Below are 19,841 nucleotides of genomic sequence, written 5' to 3' on the forward strand. Positions count from 1 at the left end.
AGGTGTGGGGACAAGTGTAGCATTTCCTGCGGTTGCAGGGGAAGGTGCCGGGTGTGGTGGGGTTGGAGGGCAGTGTGGAGCGAACAAGGGAGTCACGGAGAGAGTGGTCTCTCCGGAAAGCAGACAGGGGAGGGGATGGAAAAATGTCTTGGGTGGTGGGGTCGGATTGTAAATGGCGGAAGTGTCGGAGGATAATGCGTTGTATCTGGAGGTTGGTAGGGTGGTGTGTGAGAACGAGGGGGATCCTCTTGGGGCGGTTGTGGCGGGGGCAGGGTTTGAGGGATGTGTCGCGGGAAATGCGGTAGACGCGGTCAAGGGCGTTCTCGATCACTGTGGGGGGAAAGTTGCGGTCCTTAAAGAACTAGGACATCTGGGATGTGCGGGAGTGGAATGTCTTATCGTGGGAGCAGATGCGGCGGAGGCGGAGGAATTGGGAATAGGGGATGGAATTTTTGCAGGAGGGTGGGTGGGAGGAGGTGTATTCTAGGTAGCTGTGGGAGTCGGTGGGCTTGAAATGGACATCAGTTACAAGCTGGTTCTCATTTGTATGATGTTTTGTTTTGGCTTATGGCAGGATCCAGTTTGTGGATAATACTGCATAGTAGCAGTGTGAAACATTTAGCTTCACCTCTTGCTCAAACTTTTGAAACACCATACCTTTCCAGACTAATCTAAGGCAGACTAGGAGTTTTTCAGTACCAAAAGTAACCACCTTATGGCCTTTCAGGAGCTTGCACAAAATATGTTAAGAAAAGAACCGATCACTGTAACCACAGGGAGGCAATGGTCTCATGGTATGACCATTGAATTGTCAATCCAGAGACCCAGATAACATTCTGGGGACCCAGGTTCGAATCCCGCCATAGCAGATGGTGGAATTTGAATTCAACAAAAATATCTGGAATTAAGAATCTAATGGTCGATTGTCAGGAAAAACCCCCTTGGTTCACTAATGTCCTTTACGGAAAGAAACTGCCATCCTTATCTGGCCTACATGTGACTCCAGATCCATAGCAATGTGGTTGATTCTTAACTGCCCAATGGGCAATAAATGCTGCCATGCATCAAATGCACGTGGTGAAAAGATGGGTTGAGCCCTATTTACAAGGTTGTTGATAGAACCAATCTTATACTGCAAGAAATTACAGCTGTGAATCATTTTTCAGTGGTGTTCAGTGGTTGGGGAAGGAGGGAGAAAAGAGAAAGAAGTAGTGAAACAGTGAAAGAGACCAGAATGAAAAGTCAAAAAACTGAAAACATAACATTTTACAGTACGAATGGAGGGAGCACTGGTATAAATAAAACGTAGGCCAGTAAGATTACACAATATTCTTATTGAAGGGTCAGCATGATTCTAGTGGGATAAGGTTGTTGGTCTATTGAGGCTGACATTGCAGCGGAGTAATGAGGAAGTGTTACTAATGTCAGCGGGGCCGTCTTTCACATAAGATGTTAAACTCGGACTCCATCTGCCTTCTCAGGTACATTGGGGATAAAACAAAAACAATGATACCATTTCAAAGAAGAGAACGGTGTTATTCTGGCATGTCCTGGTTAATATTTATCCCTTAATCAACTTCACAAAAACAAATCATCCAGTCATTATAATATTGAGTGAATATTAAATTTATTTCACTGAGTAACCATAAAATGACAAGAATTAGGAGCAGGAGTAGGCCATTCGGCTATGGGAGCCTGCTCCAGCATTCAATAGAATCATGGCTAATTTGACAGTCTTCATAACCACTTTCCTACATTTTTCCCATGACCTTTGATTCCCAACTGATCACGAATTTATATATCTCACCTCTAAACATACACAAGGACTTAGCCCCAACAGTACTCTGCAGTAAGAAGGTCCAAAGACTCACAACCCTCTGAAAGAAGAAATCCTTCCTTATCTCAGTCTAAAATTAGCACTCCTTCATTCCGAGATTATGTCCTCTGATCCTAGACTGGCCTGTAGGGGAAACATCTGTTCAGCATTTACCTGGTACCCTATGTGTTTCAATGCGATCACCTCACATTCTTCTAAATTTCAATGAAAAATGTCCCAACCTGTTTCACCTTGGCTTATAAAATGCCTCCATACCAGGCATCATTCTTGCGAACATCCTCTAAACTACTTTCAATGAAATAATATCATTCCTTAAACTTAACATCTTTCCTTAAACTTAACATCTTTCCTCAAATAAGAGGACCAAGAAATGATTGGAGGCACTGGATGCTGTAAAGGCTCTGGACCCTGACAATGTTCCAGGAATAGGGTTGAAGGCTTGAGCTCCAGAACGTGCTGCTCCGCTATCCAAGCTATTCCAGTACTTACACCACTGGCATCTACCTGACAATATGGAAAATTGCTCAGGTATGTCCTGTACACAAAAAGCAGGACAAATCCAAATCAAGGAAACTGTCACCCCATCAAGTCTAATCTCGATCATCAGCAAAGTGATGGAAGGTGTCATCAACAGTGTTATCAAGCAGCAAACACACAGTAATAACCTGGTCAGAGAAGCCCACTTGGGTTCCACCAGGGTCATCTCTTTACAGCCTTGGTTCAAACATGGACAAAAGCATTCAATTCCAGAGGTAAGGTGAGCATGACAGCTCTTGCTATCAAGGGCCACATTCAAATGAGTGTGGCATCAAGTAGCTGTAGCAAAACCAGAATCGATGATAATGGGGGCGGGGGAAGAGTTTTCCATGCATTAATCGTACCTGGCACATAGGAAGGTAGTTGTTCTTTACTGGAAGTCATCTCAGAGGTAACAGCTCTACAAGAGTTCCTTGGGGTAGTATCATAAGCCCAAACACCTTCAGCTGTTTCTCCAATGATCCTCACTCTTGAAATAAGGGCCAACATTCCATTAGCCTTAATAAAAATGGAAAAAAACTGCTGATGTTGTAAATCAGAAACAAAAACATAAGTTGCTGGAAAAGCACAGATGGACTTGGGAGTACATGTGCATGAAACACAGCAAGTTAGTACACAGGTGCAGCAGGTAATCAAGAAGGCTATTGGAATCAAAAACAGAAATTGCTGGAAAAGCTCACAGGTCTGACAGCATCTGTAAAGAGAAATCAGAGTTAATGTTTTGGGTACGGGCTCTAAGGAAGGGTCACGGGACTCAAAACATTAACTCTGATTTCTCTTTACAGATGCTGTCAGACCTGTGAGCTTTTCCAGCAATTTCTGTTTTTGATTCCAATAGCCTTCTTGATTACCTGCTGCACCTGTGTACTAACTTCCTGCATTTCATGCACATGTACTCCCAAGTCCATCTGTGCTATAACTTTCCTTCCATTAAATAAAGCTCTATCCTTTTGTTGTCCCTTCCAAACAAACAACTTCACATTTCCCAAATTATGCTCCATTTGCCTACTTTTGTCTCCTAACTTAATCTAATAATATCATTGTAAACTATTTGTATCTCTCTCACAATGTGCTTTTCCTTCTATTTTTGTGTTGTTTGCAAATTTGGCTGCAGCACATTCACTTCCTTCCTCCAAGTCACTAATATCTATTGGAAATAGCTGCAGACCCATCACTGATTCCTACGGAACACCAATAGTCATAGGTTGCCAACCCGAAAAAGAAAACCCTTATTCCCACTCAATGTTTCTTGCCCACAAACAACCTCCAACACCACATGCTCCTAATTTATGTCTCAACCTTTTGTGAGGTACTTTATCAAATGCGTTCTGGAAGTCCAACTATAACACGTCTACTGGTTCCTCTCTAACTACTCTGCTTGAGATGTCCCAGTCACATTAACAGTTTTCCAATCCTCTGGTACGTCTCCAGAATCCAAGAACTTTTGCAAGATTACAACTAATGCATTCACACTCTTTGTAGCTATCTCTTTTAGGATTCTAGGATGCAAGCCACTGGGTAGGGCCAAGGAACTTGGCTTCCTTTAGTCTCACTAGTTTGTCTCATATTATATCTCTCGTTATAGTAATTAATTCCTCCCACTATTCTTCAGTATTTATGGAATGTTGAAAGTGCCTTCCACCCTGCAAGCCAATGCAAAATATTTGCTTCACTCATCTGCCGTTTCCTTGTTCCATGTAATTACTTCCCAGATTCATTCTTAAAGTGGCCCATGTTCACTTTGACCTCTCTCTTCCTTTTTAAGTATTTGAAAAAGATCTTGCCAATTTTCACATGTCTCACTAGTTTACCCTCTTAGTTTATGTTCTGCCTCTCGATTATGTTCTAGTCCTCCTTGGCTGAATTCTGAATTTATCCCTGTCTTCAGGTCTATCACTGATGTCAGCCTCCCTGTATGCTTTTTTTCTTTCAACTTAATTGTCTCCTAAACTTCCTTGGTTAGCCATGGTTAGTTTATCCCCTTCTTATAATCTTTCCTCCTGACTGAGGCATTATTTTTCCTGAATCATGAATGACCGCATGAATGGGTGCCACTGCTTATTTGTTATTTTGGTGATGGAAAAGGTAGGGTTTTATCTTGGATCTGGTGACAGTTGGAGGACAGTAACAAGGTGTGGTTTGCTGCGTGAATGGCATTCAGGGTGGAGATATTGTGTCACCTTGACGGGTTCTGTCATCAGGGAGACAGAGGCGGTGGCTGAGAGGCTGGTGAGAGGGGTTCAGGACCAGGGGCTAGGGTTTATCCAGGGAGCAGAGGGATCCAAGGTGTTATATTTTGCTGTGAATCATGAATTTACCGTCTTAAATGTCTGCCACTGCTTGTTCACAGTCATTCCTGTGAATCTATCCACCCAATTCTTCAGCTAACTCTCTTGTCATTCCATTGTAATTTCCTTTAAGTTAAACCCTGTTGTTTCCAACCCAAGATTCCAACCCTCAAACTCAAAATTAAATTCTGTCATGCTACGATCATTACTTCCTCATCTAGCAAGCAACAACTTGATTGGAGATAGTCAGCATGGATTCGTCAAGGGCAGGTCGTGTCTCACAAACCTCATTGACTTTTTTGAGAAGGTGACCAAGCATGTGGATGAGGGAAAGGCTCTTGACGAGGTGTACATGGACTTCAGTAAAGCCTTTGATAAGGTTCCACATGGTAGGCTACTGGAGAAAATACAGAGGCATGGGACTGAGGGAGATTTAGCAGTTTGGATTAGAAACTGGCTTTCTGTAAGAAGGCAACAAGTGGTGGTTGATGGAAAATATTCAGCCTGGAGTCCGGTTACTAGTGGTGTGCCTCAAGGATCTGTTTTGGGACCACTGCTGTTTGTCATTTTTATAAATGACTTGGACACAGGCATAGGCGGATGGGTTAGCAAGTTTGCAGATGACGCTAAAGTCGGTGGAGTGGTGGACAGTGTGGAAGAACGTTGCAGGTTGCAGGGAGACTTGGATAAACTGCAGAATTGGGCCGAAAGGTGGCAAATGGCGGCTAATACGGATAAATGTGAGGTGATTCACTTTGGGAAGAATAATAGGAAGGCAGAGTACCAGGTCAATGGAAAGATTCTTGGTAGTGTGGATGTGCAGAGGGATCTTGGTGTCCATGTACATAGATCCCTGAAAGTTGCCACCCAGGTTGATATTGCTGTTAAGAAGGATTACAGTGTGTTAGGTTTTATTGGTAGAGGGATTGAGTTCCGGAGCCGTGATGTCATGCTGCAACTGTACAAAACTCTAGTGCGGCCCCATTTGGAATATTGCATGCAGTTCTGGTTGCCCCATTACAGGAAGGATGTGGAAGCATTGGAAAAGGTGCAGAGGAGATTTACCAGGATGTTGCCTGGTCTGGAGCGCAGGCCCTATGAAGAAAGGCTGAGGGACTTGGGTCTGTTCTCATTTGAGAGAAGGAGGCTAAGAGGGGATTTAATAGAGACATACAGATGATCAGAGGATTAGATAGGGTGGACAGTGAGAGTCTTTTTCCCAGGATGATGACTTCAGCTTGTACAAGGGGGCATAGCTACAAATTGAGGGGTGATAGATTTAAGACAGATATCAGAGGCAGGTTCTTTAGTCAGAGTGGTAAGGGCATGGAACGCCCTGTCTGCCAATGTAGTTAACTCAGCCACATTAGAGGCATTTAAACAGTCCTTGGATAAGCATATGGATGATGATGGGATAGTGTAGGGGGAGGGGCTTAGATTAGTTCACAGGTCGGCGCAACATCGAGGGCCGAAGGGCCTGTTCTGCGCTGTATTGTTCCAATGCTCTATGGTCTATGTAACCTTTTACTCAGATTATTTATTAAACCTGACTCATCACCAGATCCAAGATAGCTTGCTCTCTGGTTAGTACCATAACACTCTGGGAAACCAAACCCTAGTGTACTCTATGAATTTGTTGTCATAGCTACCCTTTCCAATTTTGTTCACCCAATCGTGGTTTCTAGCCTTTCTTACGGATTGACTACTCTATCACTACGCTACTCCTAGGAAAGTCTTCTTTCCTTTGCTGTTTTTCTATCTCCATTCAAATAAACATCATTCGAATGTTGATCATCTCTCACAACTGTCCTCATACTTAATAACAATACTACACAAAAATCTTCTCCATCCCTACTGTCTCTCTGAAAGATCAAATATCCCTGTTAAGCTCCCAGTCTTGATCTTCTTGTAACCATGTTTCCATAATGGATAGGAGAACATATTAGCTAAACTGGATGTGCACTGTCAGTTTATCTATCTTATTCTGAATGTTTTGAGCTTTAATATTCAAAGCCTTGAAGTTTATAATATCACCAAATTTCCAATATTTTTATGGTTCCTTTGTGCAATATGAAATTCACACTTTCTGTCCCTTCCTTTTATTTTAGTTGACAATTAGTCCCATCAGTAACCTGCAATCCTACCTACTCCTTTTCCGTTGATTTTCTAATCCCACCCCACCTACAGCTCTGGTTATGTGATTCAACAGGACTCTAGCCCCAGCTTATTTCAGATGGAATCCATCCCATTTGAATAGCTCCCTCCTTCCCAGCCCCAGTGACAATGTCCCACGAATTTGAAGCCAGTTCTCCTACAGCGAGGTTGTCAATCACAGATGCTACATACAAATGCAAGATGTTGTTTTTGCTCACCGATCAAGTTCAACATACCAGGTGAAAATATAGCTAATTTCCCACCTCTGAATGACTGTAACAAAGGTGAGGGAGTTGGAAAATACTTCAAAATGAAAATAATTTTCACGACATTGAAGGAGTAAACATTTGATTTTCTGCTTCATGTTTTTATAGATATATGAGAATTTCACGAATGTGCGAAGATTCTCACAGATGACAGGAGCTACTGGTTGAGCCAGCATTTATTGCCTATATCTAATTGCCCAGACAACAGTTAAGAGTCTACCACATTGCTATGGGTCTGAAGTCACATGTAGGCCAGACCAGGTGAGGATGGCAGTTTCCTTCTCTGAAGGACATTAATGAAACAGACCTTTTATTTCGGTTGTGACAAATATACCACAAGGCTATTGCTTCCATCTAGGTGAGATCTAAGGAAACTGCCATCCCTACCTGGTCTGACCTACATGTGGCTCCAGGTGAGAGCTAATCTCAATTCATTTATATTTATTTTTCAATTGATAATTAGGTGTTAACAGATGCAAGAACAATTGAACAGGACATTCAGGAAAGTGCTTACCTCTGCCAAGGAGGGTTAGTTCATGGTTATTCCAATTACACAACTCTTCCTTCAGGCTCCACAACTACAAAGCTAAAAAACAAAAATGTGTTTATTAACTGTTTCCATCTCACTTAAGAGGCGTCAAGCCAATTCACATTCAATAATCTGTTCTGAAAAGTCTGCTCACAGCTTGACAACAGTGATCATACCTACCACAGTGGTTAAGGCAATCCATGGTATTCCAAACAATTGACAGCAATCTAAATTTTAAAAATTATGTCACTCAAAAAGGTAACTGTAGACCAGTGAGCCTTACTTTGGTTGTGGGCAAAGTGTTAGAGAGTTTTATAAGAGATAGGATTTACAATCATCTAGAAAGGAATAATTTGATTAGGGATAGTCAACACGGTTTTGTGAAGGGTAGGTCGTGCCTCACAACCTTATTGAGTTCTTTGAGAAAGTGACCAAACAGGTGGATGAGGGTAAAGCAGTTGATGTGGTGCATATGGATTTCAGTAAAGCGTTTGATAAGGTTCTCCATGGTAGGCTATTGCAGAAAATACAGAGGCATGGGATTGAGGATAATTTAGCGGTTTGTATCAGAAATTGGCTAGCTGTAAGAAGACAGAGGGTGGTGGTTGATGGGAAATGTTCATCCTGGAGTTCAGTTACTAGTAGTGTACCGCAAGGATCTGTTTTGGGGCCACTGCTGTTTGTCATTTTTATAAATGACCTGGATGAGGGTGTAGAAGGATGGGTTAGTAAATTTGCGGATAACCCTAAAGTCAGTAGAGTTGTGGATAGTGCGGAAGGATGTTGCTGGTTACAGAGGGACATAGATAAGCTGCAGAGATGGGCTGAGAGGTAGCAAATGGAGTTTAATGTAGAAAAGTGTGAGGTGATTCACTTTAGAAGGAATAACAGGAATAGAGAGTACTGGGCTAATGGTAAGATTCTTGGTAGGGTGGACGAACAGAGAGATCTCAGTGTCCATGAGCACAGATCCCTGAAAGTTGCCTCCCAGGTTGATAGGGTTGTTAAGAAGGCCTACAGTGTGTTAGGTTTTGTTGGTAGAGGGATTGAGTTTTGGAGCCATGAGGTCATGTTGCAGCTGTACAAAACTGTGGTGTGGCCGCACTTGGAGTACGGCGTACCGTTCTGGTCGCTGTATTATAGGATGGATGTGGAAGCATTGGAAAGGTGCAGAGAGATTTACAGGATGTTGCCTGGTAAGGAGGGAAGGTCTTATGAGGAAAGGTTGAGGGACTTGAGGCTGTTTTCATTAGAGAGAAGATTAAGAGGTGACCTAATAGAGGCATATAAGATGATTACTGGATTAGATAGGGTGGACAGTGAGAGCCTTTTTCCTCAGATGGAGATGGCTAGCATGAGCGGTCATAGCTTTAAATTGAGGGGTGATAGATATAGGACAGAAGTCAGAGGTAGGTTCTTTCCTCAGAGAGCAGTAAGGGCGTGGAATGCCCTGCCTGCAACAGTTGTAGACTCGCCAACTTTAAGGGCATTTAAATGGTCATTGGTTAAACACATGGATGATAATGGAATAGTGTAGGTTAGATGGGCTCCAGATTGGTTTCACAGGTCGGCGCAACATCCAGGGCCTTGAGGGATTCACTTGATCACAGCTGTCTATACTGACATATGCCTCAATATCTCCAGTCATCCAGTGTTTTCTACTCCTTCCAGCCTTGCCCTTCACAGTAACAGGAACATGCTGGCCCCAAACTTTCATTTACCCAGCTTTTGAAAGCCTCCCACTTGCCTTGCATCCCTTTACCTACAAATAGCTTCTGCCAATCAACTTTTGAAAGGTCCTGTCCAATACCACCAAAATTGGCCTTGTCCCAATTTAGAACTTTAACTTGTGCCCCGAGCTATCTTTGGAAAAGGATAGGCAAGAACTGCAGATGCCAGAGTCATAAATAATACAGTGTGGAGCTGGAAGAACGTGGCAGGCCAGGCACAATAACCAGCCGGTCACTGGTCCCAAAGTGCTCCCACACACTAACCCTTCAGCCATTTCCCCTGTCTTATTTCTCAAGAGGTCAAGTTTTGCCCCTTCTCTCGTAGGGCCATTTACATATTGACTGAGAAGATTTTCTTAAACATACCGAACAAATTTCTCTCCATCTAAACCCTTAACACTTTGGAAGTCCCAGTCTATGTCTGGATAGTTAAAATCCCCTACTATTACAAGCCTATTATTCTGTTATAAAGCGGAGGCTGACACCCCCATCCCATCAAGAACTAAAATCAAAACACCCAAAGAGGAACACCATGCCCTATAATCTGTAACAGAAGTGTGAAAAGTTGTGTAATTTGCCTTTCTGCAACCTTTAGTGGTTAAACAAAATAAATCCCTGATGCTCACTCTACAATCAACAAGTCACAATTTATTTATTCAACCCTAACAGTGAACAAAGTAACTACACTATTAACAAACCAAATAAAACAATTCTATCTACTAACTATTCCCAAATAAAACAAGAATTCATTCGTTCCTGGCAGCAGTTAGACTAGATACTCGATATTTCAATTCCCAGAACTCTTCAGAACATGGAATTTGCTTTTTAAAAAAAAGTGTAGCATATAATATTTGGAATGCATTGTCTGCTAGGAAGGAAATTTCAAATTCAACAGAAGCCTTCAAGAAGGAATTGAGTAATTTTTTGAAGAAAAAAGTTGCAAGAAGAATAAAATTAACGACATTCTGGCAAAGTTTACTGTGATACGAAGATAGGTGGACAGGCAGGTGCTACTGAGGAGGTGGGGAGGCAGCAGAAAGATTTAGACAGTTTAGGAGAGTGGTCCAGGAAATGGCTGATGAAATTCAACGTGAGCAAATGCGAGGTTTTACACTTTTGGCAAAAAGAATACAGGCATGGACTATTTTCTAAATGGTGAGAAAATTCGCAAATCAGAAGTACAAAGGGATATCAAAGTACTCGTCCAGGATTCTCTAAAGGTTAAGTTACAGGTTGAGTCCGTGATTAAGAAAGCGAATGTAATGTTGTCACTTATCTCAAGAGGGTTGGAAATATAAAAGCAGCAATGTGCTTCTGAGGTTTTATATTGCTCTAGTTAAGCCCCATTTAGAATACTGTGTCCAAGTTTGGGCCCTACACCTCAGGAAGGACGTAGTGGCGCTGGAGCGTGTCCAGCGGAGATTCACATGGATGTTCCCTGGAATGGTAGGCCTAACATATGATGAATGGCTGAGGATCCTGGGATTGTATTCATTAGAGTTTAGCAGGCTGAAGGGAGATCTAATAGAAACTTCCAAGATAATGATTGGCTTAGAAAGGATGGACGCTGGGAAGTTGTTTCCATTAGGTAGGGAGACTAGGACCCACGGGCACAGCCTTAGAATTAGAGGGGGTAAATTTAGAACAGAAATGAGGAGCCATTTCTTCAGTCAGAGAGTGGTGGGCTTGTGGAATTCATTGCCACGGCGTGCAGTGGAGGCCGGGACGTTAAATGTCTTCAAGGCAGAAAGTGATAAATTCTTGATCTTGCAAGGAATTAAGAGCTACGGGGAGAGTGTGGGTAAGTGGAGTTGAAATGCCATTCAGCCATGATTAAATGGCAGAGTGGACTCGATGGGCCAAATGGCCTTACTTCCACTCCTATGTCTTGTGGTCTTAAGACACTAATGATCTGCTGTTCCAATAAGTATAAGCCCCACGTATATAAAAAAAATAGAATTTAGTCGCTTAAATTGTAGCCAGGCTACATGTTTTCTGGAATGCTCTGTGCCTTCTCCATCGAATCTTCTGTCAGGAATATTCACTAGTTGTCGTGGGTACCTTTGGTCTTTAGATGATGCTTTCTCTAAGACTTAGAGGAGTCTGTAAGGGCCAGCAATTCTCTCTTGAGAGCTGATGGCTATCAACAATGGCAAGTAGCAGTTAGCTCTCCTGTCTTGGTCCCACTGACCCTTTCATTTATACCCTTGATGACGTAACAATTTCTTACAATAGGATGGTCCTATGTTATCAAGTCCAACTGATTTAAATTTAATTGGTTTTTGGTATTTAAGTGCTTGGTTCAAATTGATTGGTTAAATTCCAAGCCCTGTTATCTTGGTAAAAACTGTTGCTTCGCCTGCTAATCTTATGCCCTTTCAATACAAATGTTTCAATTCGGGTGTTCTGTTCTGTGTTCTCTAAGTATAGAAAAAGCACATCACATCATCATTTTAAGGGACCACACAATGCTTTCCCCTCGAGCATTTTACAAACACCTAATTCTAACTTCCTGCCACCCAATGCACAGTTACCCCACACAACTTCACAATGGTTCTTATTGTTGTGATTTTCCTACACATTTCCTCCTCAATTTTCTGCTGACTGTTGGAGGACAACAGTACAATCCCAACAAAGTGATTACCTGGTTCTCATTTCTCAGTTCCACCTAAATAGCTTCATTGGGCGATCCCTCAGGAATATCCTAGGTACTGTCATGATGGTTTCCCTAATCAAAAACGCCACCACCTGCCCCCTCAGTAACCTCCCCTTCTAACCTCTCTCTAGCACGTGTACTCCGGAACTTTGAGCTGCCAGTCCTGTCCCTTCCTTTACCATGTTTCTGTCGTAGCTATGATAACCCAGTCTCACGTTCCCATCCATGTACTGAGTTTATCTGCCTTACCTGTCAGGCCTCCTACATTGAAATAAATGCAGTTTAATTAAACAGTCTTCTCTCATTCCCTTCAGTGCTTTGCCTGCCTTTACGAATTAACTTGTTCTCGTTAACTTCTGTACTGTCCTCAACCTTCTCTCTTGTCTCACTGCTGCTTAGGGTCTCACCCTCATGCCTTGTATGGTAGCTTGAAGTGATTTATGCACAAGGACACCTAAATCCCAACATGTAGGACCTTTTTGCAGTCTTTCTCCATTTTAATAATATTCAGGTCCCTTTATTCTTCCTGGCAGAGCGTGTAACATCAAATTTTCTCACATTATGTTTATCTACCAAGTTTCAGTACACTCTTTTAACCTGTCTAGTAATCTTTAAATGTTTTACTTTAGAGATTATGTTAATGGATATGAATATATGAACATTGGGAATACATTTGAAAATTTTGAACTTGAGATAAGGGCCATAAATCAGGATACAATTAAGAAGGGTTACCACAGACATAACTGAGAAGCTGCAGAATTCATTTCCATTATGAATGGTGTGGCAGAAACAATCAGCTGTCAAAATTGGACTGAATACATGAATGAACTAAAAGGAGATGGAGAACATTTCAGGTAGCTAAAATTATGACAGTGGAAAGTATACAACAGCCTGGTTGAGTTGAGTCGTCTCTTTTCACATATTACCCATGATAAAGGCATAGTCTTTGAAAATGGAGCTGCAGATGGCTGAGCTCATAGTACTGTCTTGAGACATGACAAGCATACTTCATCAACCATGTAGCAACCTTTCATTTAGAACTTAGAAATTAGTTAGAATCCCAACAATGAGGATGCAGGCCATTCGGCCCTTCAAGTCCACACCCACCCGAAAAAAGCAATGCACCCAACCCAACACCCCACCCTATTCCTGTAACCCTTCATTTCCCATGGCTAATCTATCTAGCCTGCATATCCCTGAACACAATGGGCAATTTAGCATGGCCAATCCACCCAACCTGCACATTTTTGGACTGGGAGGAAATTGGAGCACCTAGAGGAAACCCATGCAGACATGGGGGGGAATATGCAAACTCCACACTCAAGGCTGGAATCAAACACAAGTCCCTGGTGCTGTGAAGCTACAGTGCTAACCACTGAGTCACCATACCACTTTGGGGAGTGGGGGGGGTGCATTTCGTCAATAGTTTGTTTGGGATTGATTTGAATGCAATTGCCACAGGTTAAAGTTAAAACCTATTGCAGCAGCATTATGAAAAAGCCCTTTAATGCTCATATAAGGCATTTCATTTTAATAATAATGCTAAGATCAATATAATTTAAAGCACTGCCAAGTAGACATTTATGTGCTTTCCAATATAATGTCACACATTGAAACATTAGGAATTTAAACGCATTCCTGGAAATTTCTCAATTTGAGTCACAAAATGCCAAGCTGATGTTGGTTTTGGTGGCTAATTATACATAACCGGACTAGAGCTAATAGGATTTAGCATTCAGTTGATTAGTTTAACAAGTGCAATTTCAAGTAAGAACCCTCTATAGCAATCCTTATGGCAATCATACTTATTTCACAATGTGTCAAACACAACCTTTGAATTTCATCATTTGCTGATGCAAAAATCCTTAATCCAGTCAAGAGAAGTTGGGAACGATCAATTTTGAAAATTTGTAGAACTACAGAAAAGCCCATAGATTTGAAGGCAAATTATTGACTTGGTTAGAAAATTGACTGAGCAGCAAGAAACAGAATGGAGTTAATGAACGGTATTCCAATTAGCAGGATGTGGATAGCAGTGTCCCACAGGGACTTCAACTATTCACCATATCTATTAAAGACAGATGGTAGGATGACTCGCTGACATCTTTCCATCTGTGACAGATGACAAGATTGTAGGGCCAGACAAGTTAATGTCCGACAATAGCCAATTCTAGAAATGGCTATGTCCCCAATAAGTGTCACTTATGAAGGGTAGTGCAGGATGATTGCTGCTGATGCCTCTTTGCAAAGTTAGCATCAGCTTTGGATCTTCTGAAATCATAGGGCAGAGTGTGGCAGACATCTGCCCACAGCTGGTATATCCATTTGCATTGGTTGCCAGCTAGTTTTCTCCATTTGTTGTGATTGATGTTGAAAACTTTTATGTTTCTTTTGATAACATCCTTGAATCAGAGCTTAAGGTATCCTGTCAGTATCTTAGCATGGGTTACTTCCCCACAGAGCATGTCCTTGAGCAAGTGGCCATCTTGCATACTTTACAAACCAAACCAAAGATAGCAAAGCTTCCTTTCCTTGTTAGCACACTTGGCATGTTTTGCCTTTAAAAGACTAGTTCATTTATGATGCCAAAGATCATCTGTACATACTATACATTTGCCATGGCTTTCACACTCATATGTTGAGAGATTTCCCATCCGATTGAATAGGGTGGAAAGTCAATTATTAAATTTACTGAAAACGCAAAGATAAATGCAAATGGAAGACATGTAGATGGAAGCTAAATTTGCAAAGAGATACTTATAGTTTTCTGCATTTGTTTTATCTATATCAAATGGACTCAATATAGACAGATAGGGTGTGCTCAATAAATGGCAGGACACAAGGACGCTCAAAGGAACAAAGGGATCAAGGAGTAGAAGGATCTTGAGGTGTTTGTCCACAATCCCTGAAGTTGTACAGCATGCAAGATGACCACATGCTCAAATGATATGCTATACGGGGAGGTAAAGCATGCCAAGACACCAGCAGGACACACAATGTTCTGAAGGCAGATGGGCAGATTAATTTAGTCAACTTTGGTTGGAAACAACTGTGCTAAGCTTACGCAAGGGTCATTACAAAGGAATGAGGGCAGAGCTGGCCTGATTTAATTCGCAGGAAAGGTATTTAGCAGCAAAGACAGTAGAGAAACATGGCAGGTGCTTAAAAAAATAGTTCCCGGCACACAGCAAAGATCCATCCCAGTGAACAGAAAGAATTCTAGGAAAGGGACAAGCCAAACATTGTTAACCAGGGAAGATACAGTTAGCATCAAATTGAAAGAAAAAACATCATGTGGAAAAAATTTGTGGTAAGCCAAATGATTGGAAAAGTTTAGAAACCAACAGAAGATGACTTAAAAAAGGGATGAAAACGAACTTTGATGGCAGACTTGCAAATAACATCAAGATGGACAAGATGTACTTTAAACATACAAAAAATATATTTAGAAAGACACAAGACAAAGTCAGCAAACTTAGAGAATGAGGATGGAGAAATAATAATGGGGGTCCAAGAACTAGAGAGGCGTTGAATAAATATCTTAATCAATCAGTCTTCACGGTACAAGACACTAATGGCATTCCAAACCACTAAATAACGAAAGGGCAAAGAAAAGAGAAGAAATATGTACAACAAATAACTACCACTAGAAAAAGGTGCCAGGAAAAACTTTTTTAAATGCAGGGTAAAGCAAAGTTTGGAACTTGGTGCCTGTAAGGGTGGGAGAGGCAGAAACCCTTCATAACGTTTAAGAAGTATTTAGATGTGCACTTATAATGCCAAATCTTACAAAGCTATGGGCCAAATGTTGGAAAATAAGATTAGAATTGTTTCTGACCAGCGTGGACACAATGGGCTAACAGGCCTTTTACTTTGCTGTAGATCTGTATGTCTCTATGAAACCACTGGGGCTAAAGACTGATAAGTCCCGTCCATCTGAAAGGATGCATCCTTAGATAGCAAATGATTCAGCTATAGAGATAGGGGATGTACAGGTTGTCATTTTCTGAGAATCATCAGATTCTGAAAAAGTCCCAGAGGATTAGAAAACTGCCAATGTTAGTATCGTAATTTAAAAGGAAAGGGAGATTATAAAAAACACAGGAAACTATAAAAACCAAAAGAACTGCAGATGCTGTAAATCCGGAACAAAAACAAAGTTGCTGGAAAAGCTCAGCAGGTCTGGCAGCATCTGTGAAGTAGAAAATAGAGTTAGCGTTTCAGGTCTGGTGGGCCTTCATTGGAATTGTATAGTCTAGGTTGCTTAACGACTGTTCCAGGGAAAATGTTAAGAGTATATTATAAAGGATGTAACAGTAGTTTATTTAGAAATACATAATGATCAGGCAGCATCAGCATGGCTTTATGAAGGCGAGATCATGGCTGACAACTTTACCAGGAGGTAACAAGCAGGACAGATAAAGGGGAGGGAGCAGTTATAACATTTTCAGGCATTTAATAAGATACCACACATTAGGCTACTTAATAAGATAAGAATGCCTGATTTTGAAGATAGTAAATTGGCATGGATTGAAGACTGGCTAACTTATAAAAAACAGACAGTTGGGATAAGGCAGAGATAATGGGAACTGCAGATGCTGGAGAATTCAAGATAACAAAGTGTGGAGCTGGGTGAACACAGCAAGCCAAGCAGCATCTCAGGAGCACAAAAGCTGACGTTTCGGGCCTAGACCCTTCATCAGAGAGTGGGATGGGGAGAGGGTTCTGGAATAAATAGGGAGAGAGGGGGAGGCGGACCGAAGATGGAGAGAAAAGAAGATAGGTGGAGAGGAGAGTATAGGTGGGGAGGTAGGGAGGGGATAGATCAGTCCAGGGAAGACTGACAGGTCCAGGAGGTGGGATGAGGTTAGCAGGTAGGAAATGGAGATGCAGCTTGGGGTGGGAGGAAGTTCTTCCTCTCACCCATCCCTTCCTCCCACCTCAAGCCGCACCTCCATTTCCTACCTGCTAACCTCATCCCACCTCCTGGACCTGTCAGTCTTCCCTGGACTGACCTCTCCCCTCCCTACCTCCCCACCTATACTATCCTCTCCACCTATCTTCTTTTCTCTCCATCTTCGGTCCGCCTCCCCCTCTCTCCCTATTTATTCCAGAACCTTCTCCCCATCCCCCTCTCTGAAGAAGGGTCTAGGCCCGAAACGTCAGCTTTTGTGCTCCTGAGATGCTGCTTGGCCTGCTGTGTTCATCCAGCTCCACACTTTAGTTGGGATAAGGCAAACCATTTTCAGGTCGGTAGCCTGTAACTCACGAGTGCCACAGGGATCAATCATGGGCCCACAATTATTTCTAATATATATTAATGACTTGGATGAGCAAACTGAGTGTATTGTAGTCAAGTTTGCAAATCACATAAAAATAGGTGGAAAGGCAAGTTGTGAGGATAACACAAAAAGTGTACAGAGAACATAGTCAGGTTAAGAAGGCAGGCAAAAACTTGGATAAACGGAATATAATGTGGGAAAATGTGAGGTATGCACTTTGGCGGGAAGTTTAGAGTTGCACATTACTGAAATGGAAAAAGGTACCGAACAGAGGATTTAAGAGTCCTTGTACATTAAGGTATAAGGTGAATCACATCTAAGGTCAGGCAGTAATGGGGAAGGCAAATGAGAGGATGGCCTTTATTTCAAAGGGAATGAGGCATAAAAGTAGGGAGGTTTTATGAAAACCATACAGAGCACTAACCGGTCAGAACACAGCAGGAACACTATGAACATTTTGGTCCGTTATCTAAGGAGATGATACTGACATTGGAGGCTATCCAGAAAAGGTTCACTCAACTGAAACTAAGTATGGTTAGGCTTGCATATGAGAGCTTCAGCAGGTTGGGCCTATACTGATTAGTTCTGAAAAGAATGAAAGGTGACCTTATTGGAACATACAAGATTCCAAGGGGACTTGCCAACAGGTTGTTTCACCTGTTATCAGAGGGCAGAATTTCAGAGTAAGGAATTGCACTTTTAAGACAATTGATTAGGATTTATTTCTCTTTGAGGGAAGTGAATCTGTGAAAATATTTATCGGAGAAGCCTATTGGGGCTGTGTATTTAAGTATATCGAAGGCTGAGATAGATTTTTAATCAGTAAACAAATCACGGGTATATGGAAAAGGTAGGAAAATGGATTTGAGGATTATCAGACCAGCCATAATCTCACTGAATGGTGGAATAGATTTAATAGGGCAAATGGCCTACTTCTGCTGTTATCTTTATGGTCCTATCCAGAATTACCTTCCACTATGTTAGATATGACTCTCACAAGTGGAGACATTCCTTCCCCATTCTCATTGATTCCAATTTTGCGACAGCTCTTCAATTCCATATTTGTTCAAATATTGCTCTGATGGCAAAGGACAGTCACTCTCATCGCACCTCTGGAGTTCAAATCTTTTATCCACATATGCGCCAAGGCTATAATGTACTCAGGAATCTATAGCTTAGCAGCAGATATATGGGGTGGCCACACCTACAATTTTCCATCCAAGTCACTCAACATCCAGTCTTAGAATTATATTGCCCTTCCTTCAGTGTCACTAGTTCAAAATCCTGCAATTCCTTCCCTCATGGTATTGTGGATCAAACTATAGCACATGGACTGCAGCTCACTACCGCCTTTTCAAAGGCAACTAGTGAAGGACAATATAAATGCTAGCCAGCAGTGATATCCATGTCCCAATAAAGAATAAAAAAACCATAAATTATGAATAGTTGGTGTCCAAGTACCAATCCCTGTGGTACCCTACTAATCATTCCCTGCCATTCAGAAAAAGACCCACTTATTCCTACTCTTGGTTTCTTGTCTGCCAACCAATTTTCTTTCCATCTCAATACACTACCACCGGTCCAATGTGCTTTAATTTTAAAACATTAATCTCTTATGTGGATCGCAGTCGAAAGGCTTCTGAAAGTCCAAATAAACCACATCCACTCAATCCCCCAATCAACTTTTATCACTTACACCCTCAAAGAATTCCAGTAGGATTGGCATGAATTCCCTTTTGTAGATCCATGCTGACTGCATCTGATTCTATCACTATTTTCAAGCGCTCCAATATAAAACCTTGACAATGGGCAACTACCAAAATCAGACTCATTGGTCTATAATTGCCTGTTTTCTATCTCTTCCTTTAAATTGGGGGGATATGTTAGGTCCCCTCCAATCTACATGAACTGTTCCAAAGTCTAAAGAATCTGGGAAGGTGACCACCAAGACATCCACTACTTCTAGGGGCACTTCCTTAAGCATTCTGGGGCGTCCATTATCAGACTGTGGGAATTTCTCAGCCTTTAAGCCCATCACTTTTCCAACACAATTTGATTATCACAAATTTATTCAGTCTTCCCTCTCATTAAACGGGAGTTTCCCACGACTCCAGGTGCGATATTTGCATCATCACTTGTGATAATGGAAGTGAAGAATGAATTTTGTTTTATTGCTATTTCTTTGTTTCGCATTACAAATTTCTCCATTTCTGATTGCAAAGAACTTATATTAGCTTTCACCAATCTTTTCTCTTTATATACCTATAGAAATTTTTACAGTCAGTTCTTATATTTCCTGCAAGCGTACTCTTACTCTATTTTCACCTTCTTAAATCAATCCCCTTGTCCTTGTTTGTTGACTTCTAAACTGTTTCCAATACTCAGATCTGTTGTTTTCTCTGAATTTCTTTTCATCGAAGACTATCCCTAATTTCCAGTTTTCAGTTGTTTTTGCAGCGGGAGTCCGGGAGAAAGTGCGAGGGCAGCCGAGGAATGTGAGCTTCCATCCAATAAATTTGGGAGTTAACTAATATCCGAGAGACTACAAACAGTGTCTCCCAC

At 41.7% G+C, this 19,841-nt stretch overlaps 1 protein-coding gene across 2 annotated transcripts in view; it reads right to left on the reverse strand.

The window, feature by feature from the left end:
- The window catches only part of rusc2 (RUN and SH3 domain containing 2), a 154,891-nt gene that overhangs the window by 101,675 nt on the left and 33,375 nt on the right, over positions 1-19,841 (reverse strand). For both annotated transcript variants that reach the window (XM_048526907.2, XM_048526897.2), the window contains exons 3-4: positions 7,597-7,668; positions 2,719-2,872 (exon numbers count right to left, since the gene is read on the reverse strand). The gene's annotated coding sequence lies outside the window, so the exon portion shown is untranslated. The remainder of the gene's footprint in view (positions 1-2,718; positions 2,873-7,596; positions 7,669-19,841) is intronic.

The sequence above is a fragment of the Stegostoma tigrinum genome, chromosome 1, assembly GCF_030684315.1.
Source record: "Stegostoma tigrinum isolate sSteTig4 chromosome 1, sSteTig4.hap1, whole genome shotgun sequence".
Taxonomy (NCBI): domain Eukaryota; kingdom Metazoa; phylum Chordata; class Chondrichthyes; order Orectolobiformes; family Stegostomatidae; genus Stegostoma; species Stegostoma tigrinum.